The 19459-nt window shown below is 46.6% G+C and overlaps 1 protein-coding gene and 1 long non-coding RNA gene across 5 annotated transcripts in view; one reads left to right on the top strand and one right to left on the bottom strand.

Annotated features, from left to right (window-relative positions):
- LOC139059109 (uncharacterized) overlaps positions 1 to 19459 on the top strand; it is a 961629-nt gene that overhangs the window by 92595 nt on the left and 849575 nt on the right. The window lies entirely within an intron of this gene.
- On the bottom strand, positions 197 to 6908 carry LOC139059648 (uncharacterized). The gene is made up of 3 exons (XR_011514273.1): positions 6496 to 6908; positions 5290 to 5382; positions 197 to 848 (listed from the first exon to the last, which is right to left on the bottom strand). It is a non-coding gene; the product is annotated as an uncharacterized lncRNA (long non-coding RNA).

Raw genomic sequence — 19459 nt, 5'->3', positions numbered from 1 at the left:
GGTATGTTGCATACGACCATTTAGGACATGGTATCCTTGAGGTACAACTCCACAAGCAGAGGGGAAACAGCAGCCAAACCGGTAGCGTGATTATGTCGTTCTTCCGAAGCCAGATGAAGTTGTCCTCTTTCTCATCTGTGTTTCCCTTCACTGTAAAATAATATACACCCCTAAGGGTTTTTTTCGGTGTCTATAACTAACCCCCTAGCACCCTTGAAAAAGCTGGGTTTTATAGGGAATTACACCCTTATGATGGTTATTCTATATTCCAATAACACCCTATCCCTTGAGGGTGTTTTGAACAACATATTACCCTTCGACCCATGGGGTGTAAGGGTGTGATCAGGAATATATTACCCCTTCACCTATCGGGTGTAATGAGCAATATAATAGCCCTTGAAGTACGGCATGTGGAAGCGGGTACATATGCACTTCATTGTTTGTTTCTAAGTCTACAGTTAGGCTAGCACACAGAAATGTTATGTATGGTGTGCATACAATAGGTAATGTGTTTACAAACGCACTGCATAGCAACTTTGAGAGAAAACACATTATCACTTGTGAGTGTTCTGCGTGAAATGGTCCCATTTATCACAGATACAGAGTGACTGCATGGAGGGTCATTTATTCTAGCCTCCTGTACAATATTTTGAGCTTGCACTATGCCTTGTGGTGACAAGTCTTGCGGCTGTTCTACATTGAAGAACAGTCTCATTCAAACCAAAGTTCCAGGGCACAGGCGAGGATGATGATGCCTTTCTGTAGCTCCATTCCAATGTCCTAAGGCGAGCCATCATAGATGAAGCCATTTCTTCATTGATCACTGTAGCCATCTGCTTCTTTTCTACCTGCAAAATGATTTGTTGCAATTTAATGTCAGGAAAAGTACACGAAACATGACTAGCAGCGCTTCCCTGCATCATTCACTTTATTATTTCAAGATCACATGAAGAGCAGGTTAAAGAAAACAAGCACAGATAGTGCTTACTTCCAGGAAATCGTTATTTCGAAAGAATAAGGCATTTAATCTGCCACATCATGAATGTAGGAGAGACAGGCTACACAACTATATGAGGGCAATTCAGAAATTATTGCCTCCAAGCCCACTACTTTGCCAATATTACAGCAAACATTTTGAACTTTTCATCATTGATGCACTTATGCTTAAGCTATCGAATGTCACTTGCCTCGCCTTCCTATCTCTTCTCGTTCCAGAGTAATGGAGCAATTCATGGCATCCAGTGGTGACGTCCAGTTGAAACAACAGGCTGTAATTGAATTTCTGACTGTGGAAGGTTGTGCGCATATCAACATTCATGGCCATTTGACTGCAGTTTATAGGAACGCCTGTGTTGACGTCAGCACTGTGCAGAGGTGGGCAAGGACTGTGAAAGACCAAAATCCTACCACATCAAATCTCCCGGATCAGCACCGAAACGGATGGCCCACAATGGCTTCTGATGAGGGTCATGAACATCAGCAGATGAGTTGACTCGGTGCAATCGCAGGATCAAGCAACACCAGATTGCAACACTCGCCATTTCCATTGCCTCAGTGAACCACATCACTAAAGACCTGCGTTACAAGAAGACTTGCGCTTGTTGGGTGTCACGGTAACTGACGACTGACATGAAAAAGTCGAAGCATAGCCAACAAGTTCAATTCTTGTAACCCAGGAGGTTCTTAATTATGTGGTTCACTGAACCAATGGAAATAGCGAGTGTTGCTGCAATCTGGTGTTGCTTGATCCTACGATTCACCCGATTCAACTCGTCTGCCTGATGTTGATGATCCTCATAAGAAGCCATTGTGGGCTGTCCAGTTCGGTGCTGATCCTGGACATTTGATGCGGCTGGATTTTGATGTTTCTCAGTACTTGCCCACCTACGCACAGTGCTGATTTCAACACAGGCATCCCCGTAAACTGCTTTCAGATGGCAATGAATGTTGAAGGGCGCAGAACCATCCGCAGTGAGAAATTCAATTACAGCCCACTGTTTCAACCGGACATCACCACTGGATGCCATGCATTGCTCGATTACTTTGGAACGTGAAGACATAGGAAGATGGGGCAAGTGACATTCTATAGCTTAAACATCAGTGCATTAATGATAAAGAGTCAAAATGTTTTCAGTACTACTGGTAAAGTAGTGGGTTGTGCATCAGTGCACAACCCACTTTTGTGCCTCAGTGCATAAAAGTACATTTTGTTAAAAAAGTAAGTGGAACAACAGTGCATTTTTCCGGCAAGTTTGATGGTGCATATCTCCAAACTGATGCCATTCTGGAAATCAATTCCAAGTAGATACACCTTGTAATCTCACTGGCTATGATTCGTAAATTACAATATGTGCCCCAGATATGTGGTGGCGCTGGCAAACACTCCCAGCGTTCTACTAGGAAGCATAAATACCCAAGAAAGTGATGGGGAAACGGCGCCCGCAGTAGCTCAATTGGTAAAGCATCTAACGCGTAATGCAAAGACGTGGGTTCGTTCCCCACCTGCAGCAAGCTGTTTTTTCATCCACTTTCATTTCCATTAATTTATCATGTCTTTATTTCATTTGTTAATCACAAGTAATTTACCCTAACTTGTCCTTGGTGTCAGTGTTTGCTGGCTTCTTAGGATATGATTAATAAACATCGGGTTTCTTGGTTAAGCCCCTTTCTTTTCGGTTATATTAGCTATAATGTAATTCATTCGAAAGATAATAAATTTTTTTAATTAGTTTAATATGTTTCGATTTCTTGTGCTAGATATATCTGCGTGTTTGAATATTCCTGCTCAAGGACTAGAATTATGCTATATGCAACAGGACTATATTTAAAAATTCCACAAGACTGAAAATCATCACCCTGCATAAAAACAGTGTGAATTTAAAAACAAGCTTCAGTGAACCTTATTGAATCAGCAAATGGCCAGTGTAACTAGTCTGATCATCCTGGAAATCTTTTGTAGCTTATAAGCATAGTGAATTTCAATTCCACATTTAGGAGTGCAAATTTTTCTAGAAGTCAGCTTTTTCTTTTTAACAGCTAGCATCCCTGCCAGTTTGCTTAAACATAACGTTGCATGACTTCAACAGTACTGCACAATCACTTTTTTCTGCTCACAGTGTCTAGTGATGTGTCTTTAGCAGCTGAGATAATTAATGTTCATGCAGATAAACATCAGAAAACATTGCAATAACTGCCAAGAAAATGCAATCATGCGTTTTGTTTACAAAAGAGCATGTGCTCTACCTTCTGCCAGGTTTGTTTTCCGTGTCAGGCTAGAACGGAACTTGCACAAGAGGCACCTTTTGCATCCATGAAGATATTTTATGAGGTTATGGTGGTGTCGAAACATGACATCAACCATAACACTTTAAACTATTTTATGAAACAGGTATTTGTACAAAAATAGGAAAGGCACCAATTTTGAATTTATCACATTTGGTTTAGAGTACCATAGTATAAATGGCTCAACTAGTACAGGTACGCAAACGGGCTAGTTGGTATTGGTCGATGACGTTAGACAATGTGAACTCGACAAAGGATGGAGAAAGAGGCGATAGCATTTGTTCCATTTCTCGCCACTTTTGACGTCCCTTGTACAAGTCTGCGCTGTCTGTCGAACATCATGGATCAACTAGTACAGCCTGAAAAAAATATCTCATGAAAGAAAACTTGACTTTCAACCTCGACAATTCTGCCTGTTAGGTATTATGGTTTCTTTAGAACTTATTTCTTTATACAAAGTCAGACCCATCAAGTAAAGCTTACTGAGAAAGAAATGAAGAACAACGTCAACACCTCTCAAGGCACTTGCATCAAAGGAGTCAGAGCATCATACACATTACCTTTAGGTGCAAGAGTATTCTCTTTCTTAGGCAAACTGCATTTCTAGTTTCTTAAAGCCTATATATTTATTTGCCACAGCTATGGGAAAATCACAAGGTGGAAAAGATGTGTTGGTGCAATTTCAACTATTATGTACGACAGCAAAAGGGAAAGCACAGGAAGTCTCACTGCTCCTCTGTCTAAATGACATTCAGTTTCATTTGTCATGTCCACTCCTATCCTTATGGCAGCAGAAACAGGAAGACAGCAGCGTGGTTCAGAAAGTAGATGAAGGAGCTGATATCCTAGCTGACATAAAGAGTAAAAAAAGGGAGCTGGTCAGGCCATGTAGTGCAGATGTGAGACATCATTAACTAGTGCGAAAAAGACAACGGACGACAGCTAGAAGCACACAGGACAGAACTCTAGGCTTCAACTGAAATTTTGGCTACACAGAAACATAGGATTCAGGGGATGCGACCTCAACGCATGGAAGCAACATTTATCTTTCCTTTTCCCTGCCTGACACAGGAGGTATTGGAGCCAATCGATGGGCAGGTTCATTTCGAGATACGAACACTCTTTTTTGGCGAGAGCCAGGGAAGTGGTGCTTACACACCTATCACCCGCTTTTCGATGCAAAGTGCTTCGAATATTTTCATGTCGACCTGCACCTAGAGCCGCCTGGGCAGATGAGTGCTTTGAAACTGCTCAGTGCATGAGCACTTACAGCCATGACAGCTGCCCTATCTTTGTTCCCCCAAGCGGTCGTTTAAACACCGACCTGTTTGGCTTGAGGACACATAGGGCAGCTTTGAGTGCCTTGGTGGCTGGTGGCCACATGGCCAATCATCGCCATACGTGCTCATGCACCAAGCAGTTTCAAGTTTCAAAGCAATCGTGTGCTCAGGCAGCTCCAGAAGCAGGTACATAGGGAAATATACGAACCACTTTGCATCAAAAAAGTGGGGAATAGGTGTGTAAGCACCCGTCTCTGGCTCTTACCAAGAATGTTCGTAAGTGAAATTAACCTGTTCATAAATTTGTTCCGATAGCTCCTGTGTTGTTTCTGTCCGTCGACATTCTGTGCATTCCATGTTTCTGTGTAGCAAAAATTTCAGTTGAAGTCTAGACTTCTTTCTTATGTGCCTCTTGATGTTGTCTTTTTCACGCTAGTTATTGATGTCTCAAGTCTGCAATGAGCACCAACTAGCCCAAGTGCCTTCTTCAACCATGTAATGCATAGGGCAGATAACCGGTGGCACATTCGAGTTACAGAATGGATGCCAAGAGAAGAGAAGGGTAGTCAAGGACGGTAGAGAAGTAGACTACGATGAAGTCAAAAAATTTTGCAGGCTTCACTTCGAATCAGCTAGCGCAAGACAGGGGTAATTGGAGCTCACTGGGGGAGGTCTTCATCCTCCGGTGAAAAAAACATGTAGGCCAAATGTGATGAAAAAAGTATACCTGTCGGGTCAGACGTCTTCACTGTCTTTTCAGCAACGTGTAGGCCCAAGACAGCCAGTCGGTTCCCATGCAATTGCTTCATGCTGACTGCAACTGCATGGGCACAAGAAAACAACCCACCATTAATACCATTCGAGATTGACGACTCAATAAAAGAACCTCTCAAAACTGCAAATACAATTAAGCATTTACCAGCTTAATAAATACATATATAAAGGCCAAGAATAGTTACAATAACCATACACTTTATAACTAGACATTAAAATAAGGTAGTGAAGCGTACAATAACCGTAGGACGCTAAGTGCAATTGATTTCAGAAATACTGTTGACAACTGACAGGACGCCTTAGGCAGGGTTCAGTCACACAACAAGAAAACAAATAGTAGTAATAATAAGCACGCCTGCGTGAAACCAAGAAACGAGTACAAGGACGAGAAAAAAATTTATTAGGCTCGGTGTGCTTATTTATACAAAAAGATAAATTTACAAACAAATAGCGCAACCACGCATTCATCCGCAACAGCACGACAGCTTCTATAACAAACGAGCACAACTTAAAGCGATTGATAAGTACATAGCCGGGACGGTCGTGATTCTTTTGTTTTGCATTAGTTCTAGTCATGAAACCACAAGCATTGCAGGCTGCCTGCGCCATTACCTACCACGGGACCTCCGACAAAAAAAAAATAATAATAACAATTGAGTGAAAGTACACAAGCGACATTTAATACGGTTGTCACACTGCACACTTTTGGCCGCGATCGATCCTGACTGGAATCGAATTTCTGGACGCGTTTGGCCTCGTTGCACAATCGGTGGACGGGAGCCAATCGCGGTCGAAAATTTCGATCCAGAACGCGCTCAATCGTGCTCCAAAGTGGCCGTGTGACACCGGTATGTCTGCGCCCATCTTTGGTAACAGAAAGAACCAATTAGTCAAACCAAAGTATTATTTCCCTGCCTGCGCCGAATACTGACGCGTAGCAGTACGTAATTCTCTACAACTCTAGTTGAGGACACGTGAACAATGAAACATTCATTTTTTTTTCTTTTTCACATTCGGTGCCCATAGGCTACGCCTGGAGTACATATACTACACTCGCATCCAACACACCTTGCGCTGTCCTTTAAATAAATTACGCGAAAATTACTACCACAATGACGCACCATAAAAAACGCGACGCTGAACGTGGCTACGTACGTACCTTTTATATGAGCAGTTCATGCGCCTTGCAAAAGGCCCTCGGTTTGAAGGCGGAGCGCTGTCACGATCTGTACTCTGGGCACGCCGTTTCGTTTACGTAGTGGATGGACCATGTTGACGATGCATTCCGCCGAAAAACAAAACGTCCACTTCATCACTGTTCAGGCCGAATGGAAGATGTTTTCTCCTTCGCCACGAATGACGGCCGTCGTAGGCGTAGTAAACACACAGTCACAAAGAAACACCGATGTCGTAGGCTGCTGGTGCCTTTCTTTCTCACGCATAATCGCGTCGCCTTCACTCCGGACGCTCACTTCGCGTCGATGAGCACAAAAGTACACGAAAACAACGAGGTGGTACAACCTAAACGCAGCAAAAAACAATCTAATTACTCACAACTTCAAGAATGTCACAGAGAACACAAACATGTGCTCCCGGCGGCCCGCGGGCCCGCCGCGAGACGCAGGAAATGACGTAGCGGCGATAGCGGCGACACCCGTCGGGGGAAGTTATTTCAATTTCGGTTTCGGTTTCAAGGCATAAAAACAAATATTCTTTTAAACTATGTGTGTGTATTACTTTCAAAGCTATTTATTTTACGCTACCTCTAAGCCATTTTCTGTGTTTACGGGTAGTTTCACTGGAAATTTATTTCCAGAAACATGGGCTGATATCAAATAAAATGGGGCAAAGGTGGGCTGGTAACTGCGTGTAAGTGAATTTATTTGTCGATGCTTTCTTTTTTGTTTGTTTGCTTGGACGTTCATTTGTAAAGAGACGTGGCCCTTCCTGATTGTATAAGATACAGAGGTACTTGCGAGTCTGTCTTTTCTTTTATGCACAGAGAAACAGAGAGAGAAAAAAAGCTTTAATTGGCATTCTCAAGAAGTTCACAATGCTCATATTTCTGAACTGGAGTGCTCACTCAAATTTTAAATAGCTTGGATTAACGGCAGATATAAAAGTACTTGCATAATAGCTTTCTAAACGTATAGGCGACACCACGAAATTTCACATGTGCAGAATTACACGAAAACCTTAAGTTTCCAAGTACGAAAAGTCTTTCTTTGCCTGCTGTCGTGAAAGTGCAACCGAAGCGAATCCAGATCTCGGGGATTTTTTTTCTTTGTTTTTATGAGCGGGTGAGCGAGTGGGGCCTATGACCGCTCAAAAGAAAGAACAAATATAACAACGATTCCCCTCTGGTGGACAGCACCGTGAGTTGTCGTTGTCATAATCTGATGTCGGTCTTTGTCTTACTGCAGTTGCTTATAATAGCAGTTTGACGGGTAATGAGGAAGATATATTCAAAATCGAGGTATTTTGTGCATGCGGTAGACAAGTCATTTTCGACCCAACTACGCTCGCCCTCATACTACCACGAGCAGAGCAATTTAGTATTGTTCCCATTCAATAGCTGTGCCTATACCATCTCCGAACCCCTTTGCTCGGCGAGGGTGCAGCTGTGGTAAAGGCTATTGAGTGACAACAACAATTTCCTGGCAAAGTGTGGGAACTGTGATGACATTTCGTCTGGGTGTTGGCTTTAAGCATTCTCTTGTCTCCCCTTAGTACCATACTGTCTCTCCTCTGCGCTGTTGCATGTGAGTACAAAAAAGTAAGTGCAGCACCTTCTGCACTACTTTTGCGGTGGGTGGGGGTGGGCAGAAGGGGGCTAACGCGTAATTAGTCTTCCAGAGGGCATTGTGTCGATGGCCAGGGTGTTTCAGTGGGCATTGTGGCGGCCAAAGAGGTCCAAAGAGTATTGTAGCGATGCCCACGAAGTTCTCGCTAAAAGGACTCGCACACGCCTTCCCCGCGTCCCTCTCATGTTCATTATGCACGCTCTCAAACCAGCCACCGACGCGGCTGGCAAGCCAGTGACAGCAGCAGCAGCAGAATTGGAAAAAGTGAGGGAGGAGGCATAGAAAGCTTCGCTTTAAAATCTGGCAGAGCGCCCCTGTGCACGCTGTAACCTGCAATCCAGAGCTCTGGTGTTTTGACAAAATTCAATTTCATTCTGCAAAGTATTTCTTTCCCGTATTCAGCATGTGCACCTGTCCTATCCGTCTCGCGAGGGGAGACGGGCGAGTCTCGCGCAGGTCTACATATGCCAAGACATCGCGAACGTACTTGGCAGGTGCGCAGTAGCGCGCACACTTGAAAAATGCCTCACCACTGTTCCGTGAACAAAGATTGGTCTGCAAATGCCCCGCCAATTTCTGGAATCTCGTTATATCTACAATGATTGGCTTGATATCCTATTCATGCATGCAATAATACTGTCTCCAATTTGGGAGGGGAAATATTTCAGTAAATACCGTCGTTAGTCGGTGTTGTAAATACTTTATGCATCGCAAGTTGTACGTTGGTTCTCTATACTTTCTAAGATTATTCTCCCTTTCTTTTTGAGCACTCCGTTCAGGCAGCTGTTTGTAAGCAAGAAGAACGTTCCTTTACTATACAACTACAAACTTAATAGTTTCTTTTTGTACAGCCAGCTTCGTAAATTGACGCAGACGCGAAGCCATGAGCGTTTTGCACGGCTCTTTATGCAGATGCTGCTTGAGCAAAGCATTGTGGTGGGTGAGAAGGCTCAAGTTTGCCAACGAACCTACCTTGTTTATAAACTTGAGAGAAGCAGAACGAATTGGGGTTATTGATTCGGCGAAAGAAGGTCAGGTGGGGTCAAAGCTTCTCGAATCGGCGTATCTTTTGTCCGTGTATGGTTCGTCGCACCCTTCTCTGCCTGTTTTGTCATGCTTGAAAGAAACCTAGACGACCGCACTGCTTTAGAGCAATTGTGGCGCGTCCAGCTGCATGCTGTCACGTGGCCTATTCATTTTGCTAGATTCCTGGCGTCCCAAAAGCAAGAGCTGCACTAGTTCTGCCTTGCTGAAAACATTTTGAACATTTTTCTTTTGGTTAAGTATTCAATACTTGAAAAAGTAGGTGCGCGCTTTTGGATTCCGCGGAATTTGTGCGTGACGACATTTAGGAACTGTGTGCTACCTAGAACACTGTGACATAACAGATAGTAGTGCTTCAGCAACAGGTTTTCCCCAGGACATATTTAAAATGGCTTATCAAAACAGACAGTGAAACGGAGGGGGACTCTCTTCAGGAGTTTTGTCGGCTTTGAAAGCCCGACATGTCTCGGGGGGGAAGGGTTTGGGGTAAGGCAGGGCCCATTTCTGGATCCGCCACTGGTTTTTAGTGCCGTGGGACACGCCGTCTCTTCGTGCAATTGTATGTTTGTGAATGTGATAAAAACAAACAAAAACACCCTTGCACCCACCCCCAATATTCTTAGTCAGTGCACCCTTTCGGTGGGGAAAAGGGTGTTATGGCATCTAGAACTGCCCTATGCTTCGCAAAAAGTCATGATGATGGGATGTTTCTTGAATGAAAACACCCTGCAAGGGTGTTATGATTCGCAATTCTCACCATCAAGGGTGTAAATTATTTTACTGTGTTCTCGAGTCTCGATACCCTAACTAGATGCCGCCGCAGCTACAACATATCCAGGCTGCTCCGCTACAGGAGCGCAGGTTGCTCGCAGCTCCTCAAGCTCCGTGCGTCGGCCGTGCTGCCGGCGGTGTCCGCTCACAAAAGCAAGCACGGACTCGCCCGACTCGCGCGAAGCGCCGTCTCGCTTCATATTCTCGTTCGGTGCGGCAGATCCTTTTTTTTTCTTTTTTTGTCTCTCTCGCGTTTGTTTCCGTCTGAACAGCGGCGGCGGCCGAAGAGGCAGAGCCTCCACGCACGCACTCGCGAGCGCACGCACTGCGATGCGGCGCGCTTGCTGCTACAGGCAACGTCCGCCTGCGAAAAGTGCTCTCCGCGCTGCACAAGGAGAGCGCGGTGGCTCGTGGAGGCGTCCGGGAGGGGGAAGGCGAGGGGAGCGACGCTCGACGTGATTAATGGATCTCTCCAATTTCGGAAGCTTCACTGATTAAAAATATGTAAATACGGCTGCAAGCAAGCAGGCGAGAAAGCGAGGCGGCGTCTCTCTGTACCCCGGCGTGAGCAGCAGCACTGCTCCAGAGACCGAGCTCGCCCGGGTGTAAGCGCTCGGCTGCCCTTGCGCCGCTAAGCTCGGCTCGGCTCGGATGGGCCCAGCGTACGAGACTCTGAGAGCAGTTCTCTCCTGTGCCTGCCCAAAGCAAGCGAGCGAGCGAGTGAGCGGGGCAGGCTGGCAGGGCGGCCTTGCGGGAGAGCTTGCCTCTGTGGCTTGTGGGTGTGCGCGCGTGTGTCGGCGGCAGTTGCGGGACGCCTTGCAGCGGGAGAAGAGGGAGCGATCCCTTTGTGGCAGGGAGAAGAAAACTCTCGGGGATCTCGTGCTGTCGTTGGCAGGTCATGCAAATTTTCCCGAGCTTAGACTCCAGAGGCGCGGACACGACGTCGCTGTCGGGTGCCGGCGTCGTCGACGTCGGTTTTGCATGCAGTACACGCGCCACGGGTATACGACGGAGCGCTCTGCACACCGCGTGCTGCTCTGGTGTTTTGCCTGGTATGCATAAAATTCGAGTTTTCTTCCGGGCAGTAGGTCTCGCGCGATGTTGAAGTTGTTCGTTGCGCTGTGGTTCGCTGAACTAAGTACTGCGAACGGTGTCGATGAGGCTCAGTGCTTCCTTAGCGAAAACCAAGTCTATAAAATTGAGTCAGAATGTAACCTCCGCAATACCTAAACACTGGAATATTCCCCGGAGAAAACTTCAATTAGCATGAAAGGTTATGTTTCATATCCTTCTTATACTTGTGATGTGTTATTATTTCTGATGTTATTTCTTTTCCTTCCGTAATCATTCTTAACATTTGTAGTTCCAAATGTCTTCATATACACAAATGCTCCTCCATGTCACATTTTTACTTTGCTCCTGTCATTTGTGTTTACGTGTTTAGAAAGCAAATTCTTAAAGTGCTATTTTGTTGCTTTAATGGTGTTCCAAGACAACACACGCTCGTCAATTCCTAGTAAAACAATTTTACTGCTCTTATCCCGTTAGCAGAGTGTGTGAGCGAAGCTTGTCCTGCGTGCACCTTACCTTCCTCACGGTTAAGTAACCCTCAGGTCACGGTGCCGGTTTACCTCGGCCTCCCACTCCCTCAGCTCTGGAACTTCTCGTTGCTGTCGGATTGCCTGGGCTCGGGCGGCTCTAACGGCTGGATCACCGCACCGACGGCGAGCCCTTTCACGAGCGAATTCTCGCCGCTGCTCGTCGAAGGCTGCCAGTTCCTTGAGAGAACGCACATCGCGTGGCTTTCCCATTCGTTTTCCGAGAATCAACTGAATGGGAATGAAACCGGCGCAGCGTGCGCCACACCCTTCCTGCCCTTTCCCTCCCCGGGGGAAGCGAAACGGTCTGATTGGTGGGGCGGGTGTGGCGTGAGCGCGCGCCTATGCAGCTGGATTCCTTGATAATGACTGACGCGCCGGTGCCGACGCAGCTGTCAACTCATCAGACCACCTTTCCCCGCAGCTGCTCTGCTCTGGGGGGAAGTGGGTTTTTGCGCGACCATACCGTGAACGAAACTTGTCAGCCTATACAAGCTTCGCTTGAAAAAAGAAGTTGGAAATTATCATTACGAATCTCCACAGTTATTTACGAAGAAATAAATAATAATTTCGTAGGCCTCGGGCGTCACTTTGCATTGCCTTTATTTGTCGCACAATATATCCGGACGCAAGGCAACAATGTACAAGTATCTAAAGAAATGGCCTCTGGCACCAACCGAATAAACAAAATATCCGCTAAAATAACTTTCCATCTGATGAATATAATGCACAAGTTGAATAACTGTGCTCAATATAGATATGTTATCACGGGGAACAACTGATATGGGCCGTAAGATCCTGTCAAAAGTGTCTTGTTAATAAGTGTAAGATATTTCGGCTTCCGAAGCATGTAATGCTTATTGACAACACCTTTCTGGTGGGGGCCTTCTATGTTTATTGACAATCTGCAGGTTATAAGTTCAGCCTACAAATGTTGGAAAATACCGCTTATGCACATTGTAATCCTATCTTTTTTTTCTCTTTAGAAGGTTGTCGCCGCAGTTGCTTTCTTTCCTCTGCTCTTATAATATTCCGTGTTCAATCTGGAGGACTGTATTAGCATAATACCGTCATCAGTTATGTAGTCGGGGCCTTCGCTCTGATCGCAGCAAACGAAGTCCTCGCAAGTTATTAAAGCGAAGGTTTCTTTGCCTCTTCTCTCGAACTTTCCTGGCGCTACTGCTGCTGTTATGGCCTTGAAGCTCGTGCCGCTAGGTTTATTGCAACGCCACCAGATGGCGCTCGCCTCCACGCATCCCGGCCGGCGCCGCCGGGGCAGTGTTTCACATATTGTGCGTATGGCACGCGCTGTGCTTGCTTTGCTACGCGGCAGGAATGTAGGGGCTCGGCTGTGGAGGTCACGTGCTGGGCTATGATAGTGTAAACATCACAATCGTCCATAGCCTCAAGAGAGCGCTTGAAGCTGGCTTCCCAACAGCGTGCTGGTCACGTGTTCAGAAGGAACACGTGAACCCGCGCCAGCAAAACAGCTTCCAAGCGTACACTAAGCGTCGAGGACACCCAGGCCCGAAAGAAGCGTCGCGCAGAAGAGAAGCGCCTCTTCACTACGTAGGAAAACGTGGTGCAGACCGAAAATGTATATATATAATGTATACATACAATTATAATTGAATTACGTACAGCCCCATAATTCAATTAAAGCTTAACAATTCTGCGATGTGCCATAACAGATGCTATGCGCCATTTGAGGCAATGCTCAGGCCTCTCAGAGATTATGAACACTGACGCATAAGAGTGCCTCAAGCACACATGTACACCTGCGTGTTCTGTGAACTACGCAGACAAACAGCAGTGGCGCACGCAAGGTAATATTTAAGATCAACTCACCACTCTCCTATTGGGCTAAACACTGAAGAAACCACACAGTCGCCACCATCACCGCTAATTATCGTGAATCAAAGCAAACAGCATACAAAGCTTCGCTTGCATCTATTCCTACAATGGTGCAACCCCATATTTGCCTTTAATTAGCGTGTACCCGCCCCTTGAATTTTTTTTTATTCGGTGCATTTACATATCAGAAAAGAATGCACACTGACGGAATTTGAAACCGGCTGTTCGCGAAATGGACGCATACCGACGCTACAAAGGCAGCAGCATTTTTACCTCTTGACATTCCTTAATTAATAAAGTTCCTTTGTGTTATGTTAGTGTCCATTACATATGCTCAAATAAGCGATTCGATCTCGACTGCGTGTTTTACTCAGCAGAATGAAGTAATTTGTATTGGTTTAGCTAATAGCATCAGTACTATTTCAATGCCAAGAGAGGTGGATGCCATGCCAGCGGCATTACACCCCATGTCTTGACCCAAGCGCTTATCGCCTTTTCGTCGATCACGATTGAATATGGGTGTTCGAATACACCAAATTTTGAATGAGAATTATGCCTTTGTTCCCGAAAAAAAGGGTATACGACCGGACAATCTTATGTTCGATTTCTCCGATCGTATCTGAACGTACGGGGCTACGAAGGCTGTCCCACTGTGCCTGCTAAGGAAATAGCCCAACGGTGTATACACATACCGGCCGGATCGAGTGTCCGCATTAAGCTCATCAAAACCTGCAATGACTTCTAACCTTGAACCCGTTTACAAGCTGCTCCGTTTAGGATTTCCGAAAGGCAATGCATATTTTCGGTAGAATATGTATAGTTTTCTCTTCCCTCGTTCCCATTCATGTTTATTTTTGTATTAAATATAGAGGCACAAAAAATAATTTTAATTTAAGGTTAGAAGTCCATATATTGAAGATATTTCTGATTGATTTAAAGTTCAAAGTCTTTTTCTCTTCCTTTCTTTCTTTCTTTCTTTCTTTCTTTCTTTCTTTCTTTCTTTCCTTCATTTTTATTAATACTAATATGTGTACCTAAATCGAAAGTATCGCTTCCCAAACGCCCCTACATTTGAACCAACTTGTGCTCTGTTAAGTAATGTCCAAACTGCAATCACTCGAATACGTACAACCCGCGAAAGTTCGTTCTGACTCCAATATTCAACAGAACAAGTCACGAAAACAATATCGTGCGGATCTAAGCCCGGAGCAGTTTGCGAGCTCACGTTAACACGCCCACCGCGCCTATCGCCAAGCATCATGGGCGAACCAAACAATGAAAGCGTCATCGCCGAAAGTGCCTTTACAATCGCGCGAAACAACTTTTGTTGTTTTCCCCTTCCCGGTCAATACAGTGGTTGTTTCTATACTTTTCGGGTGTAATCTTTCTTACGTGCTTCCGCGAGCCCGTGGAGCAAGTGTCTTCAGCCACAGACACCCCGGAAGTGCGTCTTTTAGTGAAACAGGTTCCAGGGATAACATTCGGCGCGGCATGCGAATATTCACTCGGAGATTGATGAGTCCACCTGCCCCCCTGCGCGGGGTCGATTTAAATGGCCGCGCTAGGAGCTCGCGTTCCCATTCCATTCAGAAGCAGTGGTCGCGTACAATATTTAAACCGCTATCTAGAACGATATAGCTGGAGAGAAAGAAATACAAAAGAAAGCGCCGATTTCTTACTTTCCCTCCCAGCTATTTCGTGCACGTTGTTTCATGGTGACTGTAGCCGGTCATGCGGTGGTCTCTCTTCAGCGAACAAAGAGGTTTAAAACGAAAGAGAGAGACAGAAAAAAAAACGCGAACAATGGGCGCGCAAGCACACAAGCACACACATGCACGTACGGAAAGAACAAATTCGAGCCAGTACACTTCAGCTTTTCATTTAAATCTTTTCTTGCTTTCCTTTTTCTCGCGTGCTGCGTGGATTTCGTAGAATTCGATCGCTCGCACAGGAACGGGCAAGAACGCAAACCGAAGAGCAGAAACCGCCAGCGCAACGACAAAACCCGATAAAGACCCGGGTTGCAGCTAGCAGCCGAGATAGGAAGGAAATAACACAAGGAAGAAAGGTAGGGAGTGGGGTTAGTTGAAGGGAGCAGGGACAGGGGAAAAGAGGAAGGTTAGGGAAGAAAAAGCAAGGCAAGAAAATGGCGTGGTGCCTAGAGCGGGCGCCACCGGCGCTAGCGTCAGGTGGAGAGACGGCTCGCCCCGGAGATGTGGAGAGAGAGAGGGAAGACCGGCGGAGAGGGAGAGGGCGCTTCGCAAGATTAATCGTGGGAAAGTTAGAAAAGCACTTCGCTGGGCCTCGCCTCGCTTGGGGTGTTCCTTTCGTTCACTCCTTCTGCTGACCATGTTTCCATCGCGCGCGCTCGCTGCCGCTGTTTTACTTCGCGTCCTTTTCTCCTTTATCTTTCCGCTCGGTGTCTGGTTTGCCTTCGCTCTTTCATTCCGCTCTCTCATTTTCTTCCTTTTTTTTTTCTTTCCTCTCGTCTTAGACAACTTCGCGCTTTTACCTCGCTGCTTCCCTGGGGCCGCCCTTTTCTTACTCTGGCGGTTCGATTTCTTTTCTGCTCGCCCCGGATAGCGAACGCTTGGGCGAAGAGGAGATGATTTCGGGCTGTCCACTATTTCGTCTCCTTTCTGTACTTCTTTTCCTCACGCTCTGTGCCCTCGGTGTTTCTCAACTTTCTTGCTCGTCTTGGCTTGACGCACCCAACGTCGCCAGCGGCGCGGAATTCGCCCGACCAAGTTGGTTCGTTCGCTCGCTTTGTTGATTGTACGGCAGAAAGCAGCCAGCGCGCTGTCCTCGTTGTTGGCGCTGCACTTCGGCGTGCGCAGCTGTGCGCTCGGTGTGTCAGAGCCGCTAGAAAAATGGCCCTGGCCAGCAAACTTTCCGGCTGCGTGGTGTAGCGGTGTTAGGAGACAAAGGGCCTCCCCCGGAAGTAGGTTCGGTCCCGTTTTTGGAGACGCATTGACACTCTCGCGCGGGCCCCGATCGATGCTTCACGCAATGGTTGCCACGACAGAGCAGGAAACGATAATCCCGGTCATTTTACGCGCCTATGAAGGAACGATGGACCATGTAGAAACGTGCGAGCACCGCTCGGCCACGTTCCTGCATAAATTGTACACTCCGGCCAGCTTAGCAAGTGACGCAAGTGACCTGCTGATTCTTCGAGCGCATATATGTTACTAATACGGTTGTTACCGGGTTGTCTAATCTGTCAATAATAGCGTACTCAATGTTTTACCTAGGCTAGCTATTTTCCGAAATAAAACCGTGCAAGAAGCTTCTGCGCGAGTTGTATTATTATGTGCGAGAGATTCGGATCTATATATGATCTGTGAGCGCACACAAGTGCATTCACAGAGTGAGAGTGAGAAAGAGGATAGACACAAAAAGAACAGACCGTTTCCTTTGCTAGGTTTCTTCCTTTATTATTATTATTATTATTATTATTATTATTATTATTATTATTATTATTATTATTATTATTATTATTACATTTGGGGAGGTGGAGGGAGAGAATTGTATTTCGGACCATGTGGATAGCCCTGTTACCACTTTCCTAGGTTACTTTCTTTATTGATGTTGCTGGCTTCGAACGTCGCCTTAGCAAACTGTTAAACAACTCTATAAGCATGCACTCTGCCTCGCAAATACATTTGTTAAGCAACACAACCCTTCATTCATTCAGTTCAACGGCACAGATAAGCCGGCGAAATATTTGTCGCCAATGTTTCCAGTACTATAATACATCAGTCAATAAGCGTTCGAACAGTGGTAATTGTTTTCTGGTTGTGCGGCCTCCTAGTTTACCTGCAACGCTGCTTTATGTGATCGACGACGTACGAAAGGCGCACCACTTTCTCAAACGTCTTGTTCGTCGTGCATATTATAACCTCAACTTACGCTGTCGTCTCTCAATCTAGCGTTCGTTTAATGTATTAGCGATGACCACCTGGGGGCCTAAATGACCTGTAACTTCTAAATGAGCCACAAACAGCAAGCCACAACACAACTGCCAGCAGCAAGCGAACCTTATATATAAAGCCTGAAATTTACCGAACGAGCTCTTATTTTATTTTTTTTAATTTCGTTCACTGAGAATATTTAATGACAAAATACGAACGAGAGACAAAGAGTACAAGGCAGAACAGTATCGTAGTAAAACAAAACAAAATGACGTGTACCATGAGATGCTAGTACTTTACAGTTGGAATAAAGAAAATGGTTTTGAGACATTATTATCATTATCTTATAAAGTATAGTCGCTATACGAAATCTGAGCCTCCACATGTTGCGCGTCTTCAAGTCACGTGCATGTCCCATACCGCGCTCCGTCTCGCCACTCGCTTCGCGATCCGTCTCTTAGAATGGAACCCTCGTAAACACGCCGCTCCACAAGTCGATGTTCGCTCTGGCAACGCAATGAGCATACAAATAAAGGTATCAATACCAGATTGCATCCTCTTTGACTAGCCATTCGTCGGTTCCGCTCCTGTACTCGGGCCTAACCCGCGATTCCTCTTCTAAACCATCGCGTTGTGATAGTAGCGGTATAGTTTACGTATATTCTTTACTAACCTCTCGGTTCCATCGTTCAATAACAGTTTTGCTCTTCGTCGCTCGCCGCACCGCGTCTTCCTGAGCTGCCGCGCCACCACCACCAACGGCGCGCCTTTCGAGCCCCCGGACGGCGCGCGGCTCGCAGCGGGGACGAGCGAGCCGATGTGTAATCTCTTTCGGAAAGCCATTCGTCATATTCACTCGCAGGGCGACTTTGCATTGCAAATGAGCTCCGGCCGCCGCCGCCGCCGATCTGCAGTCTCGCCGTCGCGATCGCAACGCGTGCGCCCTCGCATGCTGCAAGCAATTCGCTCGCTCACGCCGCCCTCTGCGAGCGTGCAACGGCAGCGCGCGCTCTTTTGTTTTCGTCGACGCCGCCATGCGCGCATTGACGCGCCGCCGTCGCGCTGGCGTGGCCACCTCTTACCAACCCCACACCCTCTCCCCCACTTCCCTTGCCTTTACTGCCAGAGGCCCTCCTCCCTCCCTCTCATCTACCTCCCTCTCCCCACCTCGGTTCCTTCGACAACGCGCAGCGCACGCGGTGTGTTTACCACTGCGCGGGGCTGAGCAGCGGAGAGGAGCGTCCTCGAGTGGCGCGCGATTTATGCCCTTATGGAAATTGGGCGCGTATTAAACTCGGATTGGGATCCGCGATGCGCCTGTGCGTGCTGACTGCGCGGAGGCCTGTGGCGCGAGCTTGCACCCCCCGCCCCCTTCCCCTGACCGTTGGTGTTGAGCTCGCTTGTGGTGGGCGAGGAGGCGAGGGGGAAACGTACGGCGCGGAGGGCGGGAAACTCGCCACCCCGCGGTGTTCTGCATCTCACCTTGAAGCAGCTCGAGCGCGTACGAGCGCGCTTATTCACTCGCGCCAGCGATAAGACGAGCGCGAGCCGTTGCCGCGTGTAGAAATTTTGCATGCGGGTACGGGGAGTGGGAAGGGGACGATGCGCTTTTAACAGCGTATATGATATAAATGCGGGCCATCAGCATATCTGTATCATCGGGTTCTTCTTTAAGCTTTCTTGTGGCGTGGAGCTGTTTTGGAGGGGAGCAGAAAACAAAGTTGTTCTTGACACTTTCTTGCTTTGCTTCTTGCTTTGTTCTTTTTTTTTTCGTTTTTCGGAACGATTCTAATCTTACGTTCATTGGGCTGTATGTGTAGGAGGTACGTCGCCGTCCATTTAGCGACGTGAATCATCCGCCCTTTTACAACGATCAACCAAAATCAACCGTGGTGGTTTGGTGGCTATTGCGTCGTGCTGCTAAGCTCTATAAGTCGCGGATTCGATACCCGGCCGCGGCGGCCTGGTTTCTTTAGATGCGAAATACAAAAACGCTTGTGTATATTTCGGTTTATGTGCGTACTACGTATATATATGCCACGTACTCAACATTAATCCTTGGTGCGTGTCTCATGATCGCGTCGTGGTTTTGACATGTGAACCCGCACAATTAAATTTTTTTAGCGTCCAACTCAACT

The sequence above is a fragment of the Dermacentor albipictus genome, chromosome 4, assembly GCF_038994185.2.
Source record: "Dermacentor albipictus isolate Rhodes 1998 colony chromosome 4, USDA_Dalb.pri_finalv2, whole genome shotgun sequence".
Lineage (NCBI taxonomy): Eukaryota > Metazoa > Arthropoda > Arachnida > Ixodida > Ixodidae > Dermacentor > Dermacentor albipictus.
Note: the sequence above shows the minus strand (reverse complement) of the source record. Positions and strands in the feature narration are given on the sequence as shown.